Source organism: Astyanax mexicanus, chromosome 15, assembly GCF_023375975.1.
Source record: "Astyanax mexicanus isolate ESR-SI-001 chromosome 15, AstMex3_surface, whole genome shotgun sequence".
NCBI lineage: Eukaryota > Metazoa > Chordata > Actinopteri > Characiformes > Acestrorhamphidae > Astyanax > Astyanax mexicanus.
In genome coordinates, this window is record NC_064422.1 from 10932494 (window position 1) to 10953317 (window position 20824).

Here is a 20824-nt window from a genome sequence, read left to right on the forward strand (position 1 = left end):
TCTCTCTCTCTCTCTCTCTCTCTCTCTCTCTCTCTCTCTCTCTCTCTCTTTCTCTCTTTCTCTCTCTGTTTCAGAGCTGATAAAAGCAGTTGGACGTCCCTCAGGCTCTGTAGAAGGTACTGATGGACCAATTAATCCCTTCAGTATCTCACTTTCAGTACTTTGGCAAGCGGCTCTAGCATCACACTCTCTACAATGCAGCACATCACAGCTATCAAAAGGACACTTCAGCACTGCTGAATTTCACTACAGGCCGCTACCAGTGTCTGGCACTGTTCCTTTATGGCCTCCTAAAAGAGGGTGATGTTTGATGCTGCTGATGAAGTGGTGCTTCAGTGGTTCCCCTCAAGAGCTTTTGACTAAAGATTTTAAAAGCAACATTTTAAAGCCTTAAGTGTCTGTAGAAGATAGAAGAAACCCAGATTAGATAGCTTTAAGACAGTTTTGTGGTTTGTGAACCATGGTGTAAATGAACAAAAACCAATAATCTTCACATCAGTCAGTTTCCTAAATAAGATAATATCTTAGGAAATATGAACTGTACAGTTAACTGGTGGAACTTACAGACATCTATAGATCTACTTAATAAAATAGAGATATATTTTCTTCTTGAAGAGATGGTCATTTTACAATTTTTTTGTTGTTCTAAGATACGCAAAAACCTAAATACAAATTAGTGAGTGAAATGTGAAACTCATGTATTTTACAGAAAAACTTTGGAAACTTTGACTGTGAGTATCTCCATCTACCTCCAGACTCTGCTCCCTTCATATTTTTTTAAATGAAATGTAAAATTTACTGATGATCAGTGATGGTTTAGAGAGTCATGTCTGTCATCTGCTGGTGTTGATCCACTGTGTTTTATTATCAAGTCTAAAGTCAGTGCAGTTTTGTTTTCCTACAAAATCTTACAGCACTTCATATCTTACAGCTTCCCTCTGCTGATAACAATTTTATGGAGATGCGGATTTCATTTTCCAGCAGGAGTTGACACACTGCCCACACTGCAAAAAGAACCAATTGATCTTATTATATAATATTCTAATTTTCTGAGACACTGATTTTTGGGTTTTCATTGGCTGTGAGCTTCAAAATCATCAATAATAAAAGAAATAAATGCTATCCAAATCACCAATAACTTGCTAAATCATCGTAGCTAAATCACCAATATAGGGTGGTTTTCTTCTGAATGACCAGCTTTTTAAATACCATGACCATCGGAAAACCAGCTTAGTTCTTCTACAAAACAGCTGGATTTTTCCTAATTTAGGTTTCCAATGGTTCTAATGCTGTTTGCTCAAAACTACCAAGGCCTTTCAAAGCAAAACCCATACAACCCAACAAAACTACATTCTTAGAGGATTGTGGGAACATTTATTCCTAACAGGACAGGAACTTTTAACAAGGTTGTGCATCATTTTTAGAACATTTCATGAATGTTTCTGTGGGAACAATTTTTTGTTGTTACCATTTGGGAAAACTTTGGATAAGGTCTTTCATTAATGTTATCAATGTGGGAAGGTTTGCTTTTTAAACTTTGGTAGAACTTTTAGATACAGTTAGCCAATGTTGCAAAAATGTTTCCTGTTAGCCTTTAAAGTACATTTAGCCATATTAAATTTACTATTGACTTGAATGTGAAATATACTGTTATTGGAATGGACCATTCTGGGGTGATCAATAATCATTACAACCATTAAAATATATTGTTAGGTCTTCATTCCTGGACTGCAGGTCTTGTAAAGGTTTGGTTTTAGTGAATTGGGTTGAGTTGTAGACATTAAATAATAGCACTGATGATGCTGTATCAGGATTGGCCAAGAAATTTTAAAATTGCAAAAATAACCATCGAAACCCCAAAACTGACTTCAGATCAGAACTTCAGAATACTCAGTTCTCCCCCAAACCTGCACCCTGTCCAGCCTGTGGGCTGCCCTGGGGTACTGCCTTTAGGGCAGGCTTAAATGTGGAGAAGGTGGAGGGCCAGAGGGCAGGTCACTCACAGGCTTCAGCCCAAAGAAAAGCAGGGGGGGTGGGGGTAAATACAGAAAAAGTACCCCTCACCCAGAAAATCCTCTTTTTCAGGCGCACCTTTGTGCTAATTTGATTTAATCTGCTGAAAATTGGGCTTCACGGGGTCTTTCTTTTCTCCCTGTGGACGGAGGACAAAGCCCCCACCCCCAGCTCCCTCTGAGCCCCCCCTCCCCTCGTTCCCCCCAGGTAGCTGCTCTCTTGTGCGTGGTCACCAGCCCCCAGTGGTGCAGTAACCGATGTGAAATCAAAGCGACAGTGACCAAGTGAAAGTCTTCATGCAGGAGCGATCGCCAGCCTCCTGTCCATCACTGCTGGATGTGGGGTTGGTTGGGTTGGGGGTTAAGGGCTTTTCTGTGGGTGTAGGTGTGGGTGGTGGTTTCTGAAAGTAGTTTTTGATGAAATTTTAACCTTTAAACAGATAAAATCGATAATTTAAGACTTTAAACATTTTGTTTAGCACATGAGCTACTTGTCTAATTTTCTCTACAGCTTTTTACAGCAATGCATTGTCATTTTTCAACATTTTAACAGATAACAGAATTGCTTTAGTTTTTTTCCAAATGCTAATTGGATACATACGTAAGCTTACATTACCTCAGGGGTGTCCTAAATCCAATCTCCAGGCCTGCAGCTTCTCTCAAAAGCTTTATAGGTGGCCCACCCCAGCTGCAACCAGTATCAATAAACATTGTAATCTGGCTGAATGTAGGTTGTGACATCAGATGACCAAAATTAAATCTATTTCCAACGTAAAACTGACTAAGAATAGTGATGATAGCAATGTCATATTGACATAAAACACCAACATTTATTTGTGAGGTATGGTGACCAAAACTCAACCTAAAAGTCCACTTAAAAAAAACAATGAAATTCTATTGTTGTTAAATGTTAATGTGTTGTTACATTTGAGTCATGGTGTTAATTATTGTATTAAAAAACATCTGCCTAACATTGAAGGTTGACGTCAAACCAATGTTGCTTTTTGGCACACATTTGACACACAAAAAAAATTCCCTTGGCCTCCTTTAGGCTCTGTCTTAAATGTTTTTTTTTTTTACTTTTAACTTCTATTAGTAAATGTACATAATTATTGTTTGTCGTTTTGGATAAAAGCGTCTGCCAAATGTAATGTGATGTAATGCAATTTTTTTTAAGTCAACCTCGATTTTCTTTTTCAACTAAAATTTCAACTAAATCTGTCTAATGTTGAAGCCTGATGTCTAGTCAATGTTTTTAATGGATATGTGACTTTGATTTCCAACCACAATTTAACATCTGATATAAACCTTTTTGATTGCTAACCAAATGTGGTGTCCTCAATTACTGCCCACTATTCATCATCTGTAGAATGTTGGGTTTAACTTCCAACAAACATTCAATCGCTTTCTGAATGAACTAATGTCAGGTGGCTGCTGGGACCAATCAAAAACTTGCATTGTCATCATTGTCACCAGAATTACTTTTTTTTTACATTGACTTCTATTAAAAGCTTAGGTTTTTGTCTTGTCCTGTTAAGTTAAGATTTAAAAAGATCTGCAATAGTTATTTAATTTACTAAAAGCTGAAGGAAACACGTGCATCATTTAATAAGAGACTGGTTGTAATATTTGGCATTATTAGGTATTATTGGGCATTATGAAAGACTTTATAGAACAAAACAAGAACATTAAATAAATGTTCAGTGGATGGGCAGCAGAAATGCACTCTGTTTTTATCAGAGCATTAATTGCTTTAAACATCTGTGGGTTCTTTTTTAATATTTATTAAAATATTTTATATTTTGAGCTGTTTAATAATAAAAAAAACTCCTCTGGTAAATATTTGTAAGTTTGGACAGCCCTGCAGTAATAACAGTAGTGTTAGTGTTAGGTTTTTTAGCTCCATCACAGATTCCAGACTTTAGTCACGTCTTGGCTGATCGAATACCTTTGGGAAAAGGGGAAAACTGCACTTTTGATTTTTTGCCAGACTTTCCGTTAAATCCTGTGAGCGGGAGCGGGTTTATTAAAATGAATGTGGTTTTTCTGCAGAAGGGTCTCGACGGTTCGATGAAAAGGGCAGGCGGTAAGTTTGGGGGGCGTGCGGTAAAGCAGCCCCTCTGAAATAACGGCACACCGGCTGATCTTTTGATCTGCGTTTGACTGGAAGCTGGAGGGATTTGGTTAGGTTGGTCTGTCAGGTTGAGTTTGGGTGACGGTGGGTCCGTGCTGATGGTGGCAGTTGGGAGCTGGTGGCAGGCGGCTGCTCGGAGGCCCCTGTGGTTCAGATTAAGCTCTTAAGTGAGGGTGTATTGACGGTGTATTTGCATGGCGTGCAGACGCTGGACAGAACTGCCCCCAGGCCACTCAGACATGATGCCCCTGTATGAGCACATAAAGAAATAGTGTTATTGATTTTTAACAGGACTCCACTTTAAACTGAGCTTAAATAGGAAACTTCCAGTTCAGGTTTTATTTATTTATTGGGAAGAAATTTAAAACAGTTACAGTTATTATAAACAAAATTATAAATGTGAAATATACAGTTTGTTCAAAGCAGCGCAGTATTTTTCCTTTTTTTAAATTTATTCAGCCTATTCAGCCAACAGCGCACTCGGAGGAAAGCGCAGCGACTCGGTTCCGATACATCAGCTCACAGATGCACCCTTGTGCTGATCCACATCACCCTAGGAGTGATGAGGGGAAATAAAGAGCGCCATCTACTGTACCCACCCAGAGAGAGAGCAAGACTTATTGTGCTCTCTCGGGGCTCTGGCATCTGATAGCAAGCTGCATAACCCGGATTCGAACCGGCGATCTTCCAATCATAGTGGCAGTGCTTTAGCCCGCTGGACCACCCAGGGCCCAAGTAAGATAATATAATGCCAAATAATCTTTTTTACATTTTGTCACCTTACAACCACATAGACCAACACAAAGTAGCACATTGTGAATTGTGAAGTGGAAGGAATATTATTTTAATAAAAATTTTAAGCAAATAAAAAATCTAAAAAAGTGTGATGTGCAAAAGTATTCAGCCCCACTTTACTCTAAAACCCCTAAATAAAATCCAATCCAATCAATTGCTTCCTTCAGAAGTCACTGAATAAATTAATAGAGTCCAGCTGTGTGTAATTTAGGAACTCACCAGACAGGTCAGAGATAAAGTTGTGGAGAAGAAAGGGTTTAAAGCATCCCAATGAACACTGTTCAATCCATCAGCTCTTTCGCCACAGTATAGAAAATTTAAGTTTACTGTAAATAAATGGAAGCCCTTTTATAACCCAAACAAACTTTTTTTCAGTAGAGAAATCTGTGTAGATTAACATCCAGTTCTTTCAAAGAATTTTTTTTTTTTTTAAGAATTACAGTTTTGTTTACTTGACCTACCCCTCACCCCCCACAGTGGCGAGACCTGCTGAAGTAGAAGGGAAACATGGCGACACCCCTGTTCCTTACTATTATCGCTTAAAATGTGCCTTATAATGTAGTGAAAATAGATATATAATACGGTTCGCCTTATAGTCCAAAAAATGTGGTTTAGCATTTAGCAGTTAGCATTAGTAATTATTACATAATTGGGGCGCACACTTCAGGAAAGTGCTGGAAATGGTTAGGCTGGTTTTATTCTAAAGTAAAAGAAAGAGAAGTAGAAAATGCATTTAAAAGGTCTGGACTAAAACTTTCCTTTTGCTTGAGTAAAAATGCAGCTAAGCACGTCTCCAGCGTCCTGAAATTAGCAGTGACAGGTGCTCTGATTGTCTGAAGCTGCCTGTCTGCCCTTCTGAATGGAATCTGGACCACAGCTCGCCTGCCGACCTCGTCTCTGACCGATTAACATCTTAAAATGTAAGGAGATATCAGCGCGACGAGACAGGGCGATTAGCAGGACAATCAGAGACTCGCCATCAGAGCGATTAGCTGGCGGTTTGCTGGAGTAGATAACAGGAAGAACCACTTATTGATTCTCCTGCTCTGTGGGCTGTGGACCGGCTCTGGTTGGGGTGAGTTTGATTGGAGTTGAGAGCTCTTGATTAAAGCAGTGGACGGACTGAAGCGTCTGGACGTTGGGACGATAGTGAGGCAATGAGGGGATGTTTATAACAGTGTTCTATTCATTGTTATACTTCTCTTAAACTAAAATTATTTTTTTGTACTTATCAGTGACACACTAAACATAATCATACTTAAGTATACTTGTCTTATACTGACAAGTATACAGAAATGTCTGAGTATATTTGGCATTTACTTGTACTTAATCAAGATATAATTAAGAAAAGTACAACAATTAAGCATTCTTGCCTCATATTTAATGTATGATTAGCTTGTAGTTAAATAGCTTGGAAAAGCTCAGAGTAATTAGTACACAAGTGGCAATAAATCTGATCGTTTAAAGTGTAAAAGAGGACAAATTGTTGGTGCACGTCTTGCTGGCGCATCTGTGACCAAGACAGCAAGGCTTTGTGATGTATCAAGAGCCACGGTATCCAGGGTAATGTCAGCACACCACCAAGAAGGACCAACCACATCCAACAGGATTAACTGTGGACGCTGTAAGAGGAAGCTGTCTGAAAGGGATGTTCGGGTGCTAACCCGGATTGTATCCAAAAAACATAAAACCACGGCTGATCAAATCACGGCAGAATTCAATGTGCACCTCAACTCTCCTGTTTTCACCAGAACTGTCCGTCACCACAATAATTTATTGTGCTCTAAAACCAGGTGTTTCAGTTTCATTTTCCAACCCGTGTATATCATAAATACACAATCACAACTGTAGCAATTTTTACCCGATTTTCACATAGTTTGGTTTGTTACAAACAGCAGAGATGTAGTAATGATACAGGATGCTGTCACACATCACAAATACATGCTTTCATACTGAAATACTTTGTATTATTCTCTTCAACACAGACAGACATAAGGTATGGCATATTATAGTGTAAGTGTATAAATAAGTGTATAAATTAATTAATTTTCTATTTATATGTACATACATATGTATTTTTTGTTATGTACTTAACAAAAAATGAGCTGTCCTCCACAGTCACCGGACCTGAACCCAATCCAGATCCAGGTTTGGGGTGAGCTGGAGCACAGAGTGAAGAAGGCAAAGGAGCAACAAGTGCTAATAAACACCTCTGGGAACTCCTTCCTTCAAGACTGTTGGAAAACTTTTCATTTCAGGTGGCCACCTCTTGAAGCTCATTGAGAGAATGATGCCAAGAGTGTGCAAAGCAGTAATCAGAGCAAAGGGGGCTATTTTGAAGAAACTAGAATATAAAACATGTTTCTTTTTTCAGTTATTTCACCTTTTTTTGTTAAGTATAAAACTCCATGTGTTCATTCATAGTGTTGATGCTTCAGTGAGAATCTACAATGTTTGAACAATAACCATCCCGTAAATCTAAAACCTATACCCGAATGTTCCTGTACCCTCTCACACACACAATCACACACACAGGGCAGATACTATCTCTCTACTATCTCTCTCTCTCTCTCTCTAACTATTCTCTCTTCTCTCTATCTAATCCCACATAACATCAAACAAGGGAAAAATATATATATATATGTATGTGTATATATCTTCATTACCTATTTCTCTATTCTTTCTTTTCTGTAAATATTTAGATTTTTTTTTTCTTCTCTCTCTTTCCCTCTCCTGTTTCTCTTATGGTTTAGAAATTGTTTTGTTTGCTTCAATAATAATAATAATAATAATAATTATTATTATTATTATTATTATTATTATTATTATTATTACTACATTTTTTTTCTCTCTTCCTCATCCTCCCCCCCCCCTTTTTTTTTTCTCCCCCACTACTCCCCACTTTTTTCTTAATTTAGTTTTTATTTTTGATTCCATTTTTTTTTCTTTTTTTTTTCTTTTTTTTTTTCTTGTCTTCTTGTCACAATGCTCACACTACCTAAAACTTTGTATAAATAATAAATTTAATAAACAATAAAGTAAAATTGGTCCTCCGAAGAGGGGGGGTGGTGGCGGGCAAAAAAAAAAGAATCTACAATGTAAATAGTCATGAAAATAAAGAAAACGCACTGAAAAAGAGAAAGTGTGGCCAAACTTTTGGCCTGTACAGTATATATATATATATATATATATATATATATATATATATATATATATATATATATATATATATATATATATATATATATACACATTTTGCCAACCATTACCAACATATATATAAATATGATGTGGAACCTGATGTGCCAAGCACTGTAACCACCTGTAGGGGGCATCATTGATCCACACATGAGCCACTGAACCCTATGTCCTGCAGTCCTGCCACTTATAAATGATTTAGCAGCCTCATGCAGCAGCATGTCATTATTTCCATATAAAAACAGTGTTTTCCTCTGTCACCCCTCCCCTCCCCCCCTCCCCTGCATACACTCTCCATAGTTCCTTTACTTAGCAACCCCCTCCATCTAACGTAGTCTTTGACTTGACCTGGTTGCCTTGCTACCAGAGTCTGCCTCCATCTGTTACTCCTTCTCTTTCTCTCTGTGCTGTTTTTCACTCTTTCACATTCTGTACGCTATTCTGAAGAACGACTACGGCAACGTGGGTCTTGGAATAAACTCCCTCAGAGTTAATATCAGCTCATTTTAAGTGTATATGCGTGACCATCGAATACACTCTATAACAGAGTTAAAGTAACTCTTTTCTGGCAGTTTTTGGGCTTTTAACTCTGTTGTGGGAGTTAAAATATTTTTCCCATCTAGAGTAAAATACAGCTCTCAGCTGGAGTTAATTTTAACCTTAACTCTTTCATAGTGTTAACAAATAATGCAAAAAATGTTATCAAACTAATATTATTAAAAAACGTAATATTTTAAAATCCTGGAACATTAAGGAGTAAAAATGTGTATGCCAGCGTATTTTCCCATTGCATGACAACTTTAATCCTGCATTGCAGTTCTCAGTGCTTTACCAGCACTTTGTCACACTTAACAATGCAGAAGATAAATAGGTAACTTGCTCTTATAGCCAACAACACATCAACTAGGAAACAACCATTATACTGGTGGGCAAGACTACACACTGATGGTGAGCTGGGATTGGGGGACACGCCCATTAGATCCCATTAGAGTTCAGTCACGCTGCTCAACACCTTGGAATAAACTCTAAAATACTTTGATACACCGCCAAAGAGTTCCACTCAACTCAACTTGTAGTTTAAGTTGGAGAATAAACTCACTCGGTTTTGAACTCCAGAAATTTGCTGTGTACACTTGGCTCCGAGGGGTCCAGCGGGCTGATCGATTCGGATCCTGTTCATGTAGCTTGCCATCCGCTGCCGAAACCTTTAGAGAGCACAGTTGGCCTTGCTTTCTCTGGGTGGGTAGATGGTGTTATTTGCCCTCATCATTTCGAAGGGTGATGTCGATCAGCACGAGGCGTCTGTGAGCTGATGTATTGCTTCATGATTCCTTAGGTGTTCCTTCATTGTCTGGATCATGAAAAATATAAAAAAATTTAAATACAGAATGAGAAGGTGTGTCCAAACCAATATATTCACTCTTTTGAAGTCTAAAAAAGATAAGACACACCATGAAAATAGAATAGTTGAATAGTTTATTATATTCAGTTTCGTTGGTTTAAAATCAAAACATTTAAAACTAAAGAAAATTGTAATGGACATAGAAATATATATATAGACGCCGCATCGACTGACGCTGTCTGTTGGAGCCGGAGAGTCAGCATGGTCCCCATATATGAGGAGTCAACCATGCGCCCATAGTGCATTAATTTACACTGAGGAAGGTGAATAATACACCTATAATAGAAATGAATGCCTTTATCTGCTGGATTCCCAAAAATCCACCAGACTCATTGACCTGCAGTACTGAGGCAGTCTGAGACAGTCTGAGACCGACTCCACGTCGAGGCGGGGGGACGATATTAATGCGAATGATTTAGACCCCCTCTTACAATAGCTCTCAGTCTGGCCGGCCGCAGTGACCCAGACTCACACAGGCGACAGCGATGAGTGTCGTTAACGTGAGCGTTCTCAGAGACATAAATAGGGAGGCAGATGGGTCAAAGGTGAGCAGTTTTAAACTTCCTGATTGGAGCGTGCGACGGCCGGAGACAGCCTGAAACAAGCGGCCAATTCACACAGGAAAGGTTCCCGTAAGCAGCCACTGCCCTCCGCTTCCTGCTCACAAACAGAGCGCTAAATTAACGCTAACACCATCCGACACAGCGCTTTCTTTCTGGAGAAGGTGGTCGGACGAGCCCGCGAGCTCGGGGGAGATTTCACCAGGGTTAACAAAGTGTTTCTGATATTTAACCTCCACAGAGTTCACGCCAGGTCACATGCAGTTATTGTTTCACGTGAAATTCACGTAGATTTATAACACACTTTTTACAGCGCAAGCTTCAGTAAGTGCTTCACTTAGGATAAGGATATATTTTCATATCCTCTTATATGTGCACATAAAATTGTATAATGGATAGAGGTCAGTGTGGAGAGACTAATGAAAATTATATTGTTCCAACATTCAAAGGCTTGTCTGACCCCCACATAAGGTTTAACACTAAGAGTGTATAACCCTGCTAAATAAGGATATATACTATTTATTCCCTGCAGTAATCACTGTTGTAGTTAGAAGATGCAGGATTTTACTGAATAGTTTGACAGACATTAAACATCATTGAAATGTACTAGTGCATTTAAAAAAAAAGTTTGAATATATTTGAAAAGTTACTTACTTTATTTCAGTAATTCAGTTAAAAATGTTTATTGTTGATTATTATTGTCTACAGCCAATGAAAAAACAAAAATCGTTGTCTCAAAAAATGTCAATATTATATAGGACCAATTGGTACTTTTGGCAGTGTGGGCATTGTGCCGAATTCTGCTGGAAAATGAAATCCACATCTCCATAAAAGTTGTTATCAGCAGAGGGAATCATGAAGTGCTGTAAGATTTTGTGGGAAAACAAAACTGCACTGACTTTAGACTTGATAATAAAACACAGTGGATCAACACCAGCAGATGACATAGCTCTCCAAACAATATTGGTAGTGTGGGCAGTGAGTTAAGTCCTGCTGGAAAATGAAATCATCTGCATCTTTGACTTGGCCATTGTCTTGCTGCATGAGCCACCTTCTTTTGAGATTCAGTTCATAAACAGACATTTTCCTTTAGAATTCTCTGATATAATACAGAATTCCATTAATAAACACAAGGCACAAACCATGATACTACCACCACCATGTTTCACAAGCAAGATAAGGGTTGTATGCAGTGGAATGCAGTGTTTTCCTTTCTCCAATCACAACACTTTTCATTTTAACCAAAAAGTTCTATTTTGGTCTCCTCTGTACACAAAACATTGTTGCAAAAGCCTTTATAATAAATAACCAAGCATAATATTTTATTAACCTTTAAAAAGTATGTCCTCACTCTTATTCAGTTCCTTATTCAGAAGAATATGACTCACTTGAATTCGACCCTGAACTGCGCCCCAACATTTTAAAGCTCCCTTCAGTTCAGGGCCCCAGTATTCACTGCTATTTGGAAGCAGATCCTCCCCGCTGCCCCATTTTCTGTGATCCTCGGTCGTAAGCGGCCTCTTTTCTCCAGTGTTGTGAGTTCCAGTAATCAGCGAGCTCAGAGCTCCAGCACATGACTGGCACATGGAGAAGAGGAGCTGATGGAGGGCTTTATCAGCGCTCTCCTCAGGGCCTCCGTCCAGCACTTAATCCCGCTTTAACCAGCAATTAGCCGCGAGCTCGCATTAGCCGCAGATGATTGCTCTGCCCGACACTCTGATGTAGGAGAGCAGGAGAGGCTCTGCATCTGATAAGAGAATCCAGCATGGCCTCCAGAATGGGGGATTTAGACACCCTCCCCCCCACACACACACTCTTGAAAACTAAGGGCTCTATTTTACACCCTGCGCAAGACGTGTCGAGTCATTCCCAGCTGGCATTTTTAACATTGAATCAATGTTGAATTTAGTGTTTTTTTGGAAAGTAAGTCAACATTAATATGGCAACATTGTTTCAACAATGTACGTTCAACCTTTAATAAACCCGCTAATAAAGCTCACATTCGAAGTGTTCAAAATTGTATGGAACAGGAAAAAAAGTTAAAATACTGTACCGAGATTATCTCAACCATATTTTAACCACATTTTAACATTGAAGTTCAGGTTGTGTTCAGGTACATTTCTGGCAACTTGGCAATAGACAACACAGGTGCGCCACTGGCTGATTTAAACCCTGACAATAGTCAACTGTCAGACATCGTGTGCACTCATCATGCCTACCCCCCACTTGTTAAACACACATACATGAACACGTTGCAGTGCACAAACACTTTAGTGCACTTCATCATCAACAATAAACAGAATATTAAATTAAATAATATTGCTGTTTCTGTAAATGAGCTGCTCACACATTTCACAGAATGAACAAACTGATCAGTTTCTACTGCTGAGAAGAGCAGAGAAATTGCTGCACTGTTAAAATAGCAATCCACCAAAGTCAGAGCACACCTGGCTTTTAAAGCTAAATGGACATTTGCTTGTTTTGAGCCTCGAAAGGTGCACTTTTCCTGTCGTTGCGATAGCAAAGACACAATGACATGCCTACAGATCACTAAAATAGGGCTCTAAGTCTTAAAGGAGTAGTCCCCATTATCTACATTAGCCTTGAAACTCCAGCACAAAACAACAAGAAGTAAACTTCAGACACCAGACATGTCTTTTCTAATCTAATACATCTGCGTTAAAGAGAAAAATGGCTTTTCATCACATTGTCACTTCAAACTAAAGCCAGTGTACACATTACACACATCACAGACACCGTATCTTAATTCTGGCCCAACCCAAACACTCGCTCCCACCGCAGATGACATCAATCTAACGTCAGGTTTCCTAACCCGGAGCGACTGCGCTCGTGCGAGCTACCAGGGGACCGAGCCCCGCATCTCAGATATCTCCACAGCGGAGAGAGACGCCCGGAATACATCACTGGGTTTAGACTGGGGTTGAAAAGTTGAGTTTAAACTGGGTTTGACCCGGTCCACTGGGGGCTGGCTGCTCTCAGACCTGGCTGAGATCCAGTTGAGCCAAACATCAGAGAGAGGGAACAATGAAACTTAGCTATACGGACCCCATTAAAGCATAATCAGCCTCAACCACCGAGCTATAGATAAATATTCCATTCTCCTTTAATGTGAGCATAGAGTGAATGTTCCTCATCCCATAATTACCCACTTCATCATCTCACATGCCTTCAGTAAAGACTGGTCCATGCTTCTGAATAACAGTAATGTGTAAAAACCCTGCCGATCACTGGTACAGTATAATACTCATAGCTGTGTATTAGAATTGTCTTGAGGCCTTATTTTAAATCTACTAAAATGTACTTAAAATTCTTGAGACACCTCAATGTAAATCCAGTTTTAAACCTTTAAAAAAATATTTATAGGTTTATGTTTGAGTAAAATGAACATTGTTGTTTTATTCTATAAACTACGGACAACATTTCTCCCAAATTCCAAATAAAAATATATATTCGAGCATTTATTTGCACAAAAAAAAAGAGAAATGGCTGAAATAACTAAAAAGATGAAGAGCTTTCAGACCTCAAATAATGCAAAGAAAACAAGTTCATATTCATAAAGAAGTTTTTTGGTAGAATAACCCTGGTTTTTAATCACAGTTTTTTTTCATCTTGGCATCATGTTCTCCTCCACCAGTCTTACACACTGCTTTTGGATAACTTTATGCTGCTTTACTCCTGGTGCAAAAATTAAAAAAGCAGTTCAGTTTGGTTTGATGGCTTGTGATCATCCATCTTCCTCTTGATTATAATCTAGAGGTTTTCAACTGGGTAAAATCAAAGAAACTCATTATTTTTAAGAGCTCTCTTATTTTTTTTCTCCAGAGCTGTATATTATGATTAGCTGGCCTTTTTTGATATAACTAAAAAACAATTTAGGCATAATAAATAAAAGCTGTTATTCTTATTAACTTAAGTTTTCAGTAAACATTACTTGAAAATCTTAAGGCAGCTGGTTTCCTCAAATGATGTAAGTAAATTCAACTTATCCAGGTATACAGTGAAGGCATGGTTCATGCCAACATTTTTTCACGTTTATCTGCAACAGACAGTCCTATTTTATTGGCAATACTTCGATTTAAAGACTAGAAAAGCTGTGTGTGTGAATTTGCACATCTATGTCAGCGATGGGTGCATGGATGCTTTTATTAGAGGGGGGTAGACTACAAAACACGATTCATAAGCAATTAACAATTAAATTACAGTATATTGCATGTGAGTATTTGACATTTAGGCCTTATTTATGCTTACAAATGTAAATACAAAAATAAACCAATAAGAATTATTGCATTGCTCTAAAACACACGCCGGAAACAACAGAATATGGGATGTGATGAAGACAACGTTTCTAAAAGTCTTGTAGATGCTTCTGAAACAAGTCGCAAAGTCAGAATCATGTTTAATAGCAGCTATTAAACCATAACTATGGCGTAGAGTTCCCTCGTGTTGAGGACTCTGTGATGATGCTATAAAAAAGAAGACTCTAACAGAAAGTGACGGATGCTCTGCTGAAGCCGAACACAGACACAAAGTCTGATGCTCAAGTCTTGCTTCAGTAATTCAGCCCCCCGTGCGCAGACAGGCCATCAGTTATCTGCACGAGGAGGAAGAGGAGACACTCCTCGTTACCATGGTGACGTGCCAGCATTAGCCCACCCCAAGTACCTAAATCTGAGACACAGAGCATGGGAGCATCATCATTATCATCATCATCAGGCTGTTAATAGAAAATCCATTTACACAATATTAACTACTAACAGTAATTAATTAGCAGATGTTTCACCTGCATTTTACTGCTATTTTTGATGCATCTTCTGAATTATATACTTTAAATACTGTTTTCTAGAATAACTGAAAAAAAATTGGGGTGCTAAAATGCTAGCTGCCGTATTTTAATAAATGAATTTGAGGGAAAAAACTTGCACTCACTTCACCCAATATTTAATAGAATATGTAATTAAATATATACAATAATTGAACATAACAATTCCTGTCCTGTCTGTCTGTCTGTCTGTCATTACATCTTAATTTGCCGTAAGGAAAATGGTAACTTGCTCTGATTGCCTACAACAATGAAGGTATACCTGGCGGGAAAGACTACAAACTGATGATAAGTGAAGGTTGTGGGAGCATGAACATTATGCGAATAATCAATAACACAAGCATACAGGATTGATGGAAGATGGATTGTTTTTTGTGTGAAGAACTAAGAACTCAATTTTATTTTACAGTACATTTAAAAATAAAAATAGCAACGTCTCACAAGGGGGAGCAAGCTTTACAATATTATTAACTATTTGATTGTAACAATGCTTTACTGTTAGAACACCAAGGACCCTATCATACACCCTGCACAGGGCGCATCATGATTCTCATTGCTATCTTACACCCCATCAACAGTCTATTTTCACGTTTTGCACCCACGCTGTTAAAATAGCATTTAGGAGTTTAGGAATAAAGATACACTGATGGTTGTGGTGGTCTGGAAGTAAGGTGTGTTCAGGTAAATTTCTGGCGTGTTGCTATATATTTTGTTGGTAGAAAACACAGGTGAGCCACTGACTGATTAAATCCCTGACAACAGTCAACACTCAGTTGTTAAATGATGCTGCGGGTGTACCTTCACAGTGTGAATGCACAGGTCAGTACGCTATTGCTGAGATGCGCAAAAGTGCTGCGCTGTTAAGATACGAATGCGCCAAAGTCAGAGCTCACCCACCTCTTAAAGGGAACGGTGACTGGCACATTTATTGGTTATTTCATGCTATGCCCAAACTGACCACACCCATGATCAATTAAGAGAATTAGTTCATGCCTTTTGGGTATTTTGACCAATAGATCGGTGAACTACAGATCGCTAAAACAGGGCCACAATTCTTCTTCTTTTTTCTTCTTCTGTTGGTGAATGGGTGAGGATAGCCTGTCTCAACTTCCTGTAATTGATTGAGAAATCAGAATCATTTTAAAAGTAATTTGACACTGCAAATGAACTGAAACAGGGTTTAGTTTATCTGGACTGAGACCACCTCTTCTTTGGCCAGGACAGGTTTTGGTCCTTTGGTCCAGACTGTGATTTTTGGCACATTTTAAACCTTTCTTTTTTGGTTCAAATAAACTGAAAAAGGTCTAAAGGTCTGGACCAAACAAAGTACAGTAGGTGTGAAAGCAACATAACGCTGTTCCACTGGCTTGTGGTGATTTTTTCTTTTTATTTTGGTAGGTGTTTGTAGTTTGTGAAGCTGAGAGTGAAGTCAGTGAGTGCAGAAGGACAGGGATGTTGTCACATTTTTCTTGGCTGTACTTTGCAGCATGCTTTTTATGCTTTTTATTCACTTTTTATTAAAGTTTCTAATAAAGACAGAGAGGCACGTGGTGCAGAACAGCCTGCTGGTGGGAGACGTCCACACCCTGCCCACTGCCAACTGACCTCCGCTCCACCACTCAGCTTTCACACTCAGCATTACAGGTCTGAGAGATTTCCACCCGCACTACACACTTATATCTGAGACATAAATTCTTCAGGTTTTAACTGTGGTGCTGCCAGGCCAGATACACCACTACAGAAATAGTGTACTCATACTCATTCTGCATGATGATAAGGAGAAGGAAGGGGAGGGGCCAGACCACTTAAAAATGATGAGTTTCTTTGATTTTACCAAATTGAAAACTTCTAAAGTATAATCACGAGGATGAAGGATGATCATAAACCATCAAACCAAACTGAACTGCTTGAATTTTTGCACCAGGAGTAAAGCAGCATAAAGTTATCCAAAAGCAGTGTGTAAGACTGGTGGAGGAGAATATGATGCCAGGATGCATGATTTCTGAACTCTTAAAACTTTATGAATATGAACTTGTTTTCTTTGAATGATTTGAGGTCAGAAAGTTCTGCATCTTTTTTGGTATTTCAGCCATTTCTCATTTTCTGTAAATAAATGCTCTAAATAACAATATTTTTATTTGGTATTTGGGAGAAATGTTGTCTGTAGTTTATAGAATAAAACAACAATGTTCATTTTACTCAAACATAAACCTATAAAAGCAAAATCAGAGAAACTGATTCAGAAACTGAAGTGCTCTCTTCATTTTTTCCAGAGCTGTATATAATCAGTGAGTCAGATGGTGTCGCAGAATTAAAGAGCCACTAAACCCTAAACTGAAACATTTTTTTTCATTAATAGACAAAATTAGATATTTCACTTCGCTGCATATCTCAGAGTACATTAGTATGAAACTCTCTCTTTTTATGTTTTTCCCCCACTATAAAAGATGAGTACAAAATCAAATGAGCCTTAATTTATTTTTTACAAATTGTAAATAAGGTTAAATAATCTGTTGGAAATGGTTGTGGTATGTGGTTGCTGTGGTATCCCAGGTGGGTGCTGTGTTGTGGCTAGGCAGTTGTTATTGCACACAAATTGGTTGGTACGGTGCTGCTGAGTGGTCGCTAGGTGTTTAATGTGGTGTTGCTAGCTGGTTGCTATGGTACTGCTTAGTTGTTGCTATGATTTGCCAAATTTTTGCATCCTGTGTAGTTGCTGAGTTGTTGGCATACAAAGTGGTTTATAGGGTTTTGCTTAATGGCTGCTATGTGTTTGCTTTGCTGTGGGTTGCTATGTAATCCTACATGGTAGTTTACGTGTTGATAAAGAATTTATATGGTATACCAAGTAAGTGGTTTCTCTGGTGTTGTTAGGTGTTGCTTAGGTGGTTGCCATGGTGTTGCTAAGTGGTTGCTGTGGTGTAGCTAGGTGGATGCTATGGTTTTGCGCACACATTTTGAACTCATTCATTCACATGAGAACATAAATCCATAAAAACAAGGTCAAACAAGGTCAAATTGCACACTTCGACAATCTAGAACAGTGTTGATATCTCAAAAAACTGACAAAAAACTGACATCAGTTGTAAAAAGAAGCAGAAGAAGAAAATGGAAAATATAATAAACAGAAATTTAGTATTAATTAATCCCCTAGACTTTGCTCGCAATGTTTTGATGCAGTGATTTAAGTGATTTAAAACACATAAGAGGAGATGTTTCATCACTCTGTGGACTTCAGAGGGTTAAAATAAGATATGTATTATTTCTGTCACATAAGAATGAGCTTTACATGCCTTCAGACCTCACTGGAACCACAGCTGCATACAGACTCAGCCTCTTTCTCATCGTTTCCTTCATTCTCAGTAAAATGTGCCCTTTGTGCACAAAGTCCTGTTCATCCACTCTGAAGGGACTTGTTAACCGGCTGCTTTTGATGCACGGACACACAATATCCCCACCAATAGCAGCTCACAGGACGTACAGGCTTTAACACGGCAGTTAAGTGTGTGTTGTCCCTTCAGAGGCATTTAATAGAGTCAGTGGGCTGTCGTTAGGTCACTTTCTTGTGGTTAAAAATCAGTAGAAATGTCTTTGACATGGTTTGAGATGGTTCAGTTCTTGGGGAGAATGTGTGGTTATGGTTTTCATAATTGCGTTCATTCTTGTTTTTATTAAAAGCAGGGAGTCGATGTTCGTGTTGGATTATTCTGTGAAATTGACAGTAGAAAAAAGCTTTTAATATGATTGTCTGGAGAGAAAAAATGAAATTGTGTGTGTAAGATAGATTTAAATATCTGTTTTTAGTTTTGCAATAGAGCTATGGCACTCATAGAACTCATAGAACAAGTGTCACGAGAGCCGAAAACATAAATATATGTAATTTATTAAATATAGGACAAAGCAAATAAGAATGATCAGGTGCAGGTAACAAAGAGTCAGTAACAAAAAAAAAAAAAGCAGTGTAAACAAACAACATACCAGAGTGAGCAAGCAAAGAGGTCATACACAAGATATCCAAGACAAAGGGATGGTTAAAATACAAAAATAGATCAATACTGTAAAAGCTAACAAAAAATAGTCAAAAAGGTTCGTAAACAAAAGGTCAAAACAAAGAGGAAACGCGAAGTAGAAGAGCTATGTAAAATGGTTTTAATACCGGGCAAGGATCGAGTGAAAGCATTAGCTATATACTATACAGATAGGTCCAGGTGCGAGTAATCAACAACACGGCAAAACGGAACACCAATTTGTCACGTGATCCGGCATGTCTGAAGGGTTGAGTGCAGGTGCATCATGGGAAATGGAGTCTCTTTCAGAAGAATAAGAGTCAGTGGCAGGCAGACAGACAGTGAGGGGACTGACAACAAGTATCTCTATTTTTGTAATTCTTTACATTTTTGTTTTACAACATAATTTAAACACAGAAACTGTCTCTGACCCTGTGTCAAAATATCTTAAAGAATGGACCAATAGAATTTCTCCAAAATTACTTGAAATTAACTCTTTTTATATTGACTTCCTTTAAAAGTTCTGAAGGTTTTGTGTCTCTTCTGTAAAGTTTTTTTTTTTTTTGACAGCGATGACATACTGTAATTGAAATTAATTTATTTTTATTATTATTATTATTATTATTATTATTATTATTATTATTATTATTATTATTCTGGCAGAAGATTAGTAGTCCCTGTCCAGTCCCTGGAAAAGACATTGCAAAACTAAACATAGATATTTTTAATCAATCTTACAAACACAATTTACATTATTTTAACCAGACTATTATTTAAAAAGCTTTTTTTCTACAGTCAATTTCATTAATAGACTCTTAATAGACATCTCTAATATCTTAATGTGTCTTGTAATTTAAAAACTACAAAACTAAACTTCTAAACTACTTCTAACTTCATTTCCTTCTTCATCTCATTTTCTCCTCTATCCCACTATTTCCCTTTGACCTCATTTAGGCCCTGTCTAAAATGTTAATTTTTTTTTACTTTTTCTTTTTGAATTTTGTAAATATTTTGGAGTGTATTTCCAAATAAATTAAAGCTGACCAGGCAAAATCTGAAAATAATATTGGGTTCATACTGCTATAAAATAAAAGTAAAAGTAAATATATGAGAAAGTATATCAGTTTTTGTTGTTTTTTTTATACTGTCACAACTGATTTTTTCTGGTTCGTGGTTGTAGATCTAAGTTTTTATCTTTTTTACCCATAAATTTAAACATGAGAGCAGATCTGAGACAAATCCGAGCAGCTACAAACTGATGACGGAGTGTCGGAGTCTGTATGTTGTATATTTTGAACTTCTAATCTCTGCATTTCTCAGAGTAGCTGTCTTGTCGTCTATTAAGAGTTTTTTTCTTTATGCTGTAAACCCTCCCACCCTGCTGAGAAGACCATGACATCCTCATATTCCAGTCTGTGTCATGTCTGAGAGCATTCGTCTGCTTCTGCTTCTGGAATGCAAGTAGCAGCTTTAAGAGTCCGTGTGTTTAATCAGCAGTCAGAGGACTGTCTGGTCATTACAAAAACAGATTTATGAAGATATGCATCCATATATGTATATACTGTATATACGCACAATATGCAAAAGTTAGAAGTCTGCTCCTCCTTTTTTTCTAAAATCAAGAGTATTAACTCTCTGTGCCAAAGAAGCTTGTCCATGCAGAGTTCACCCCAACTTCTCTAATCACCTGATCCAGGTACACTATAAAAAAAATGGTCAAATGACTGGCAGCAGCAGCTGTCAAACCAAAAGCCTAAAATTAAAGTAAAATACTTTCATTTAAATAAAGTGCAAAACCAGTACATGCATTTTAAATAAAGGTTTTACATACATTCACCATTATTTTACAGTTTTTCAGAGCATATTTACGATTAAA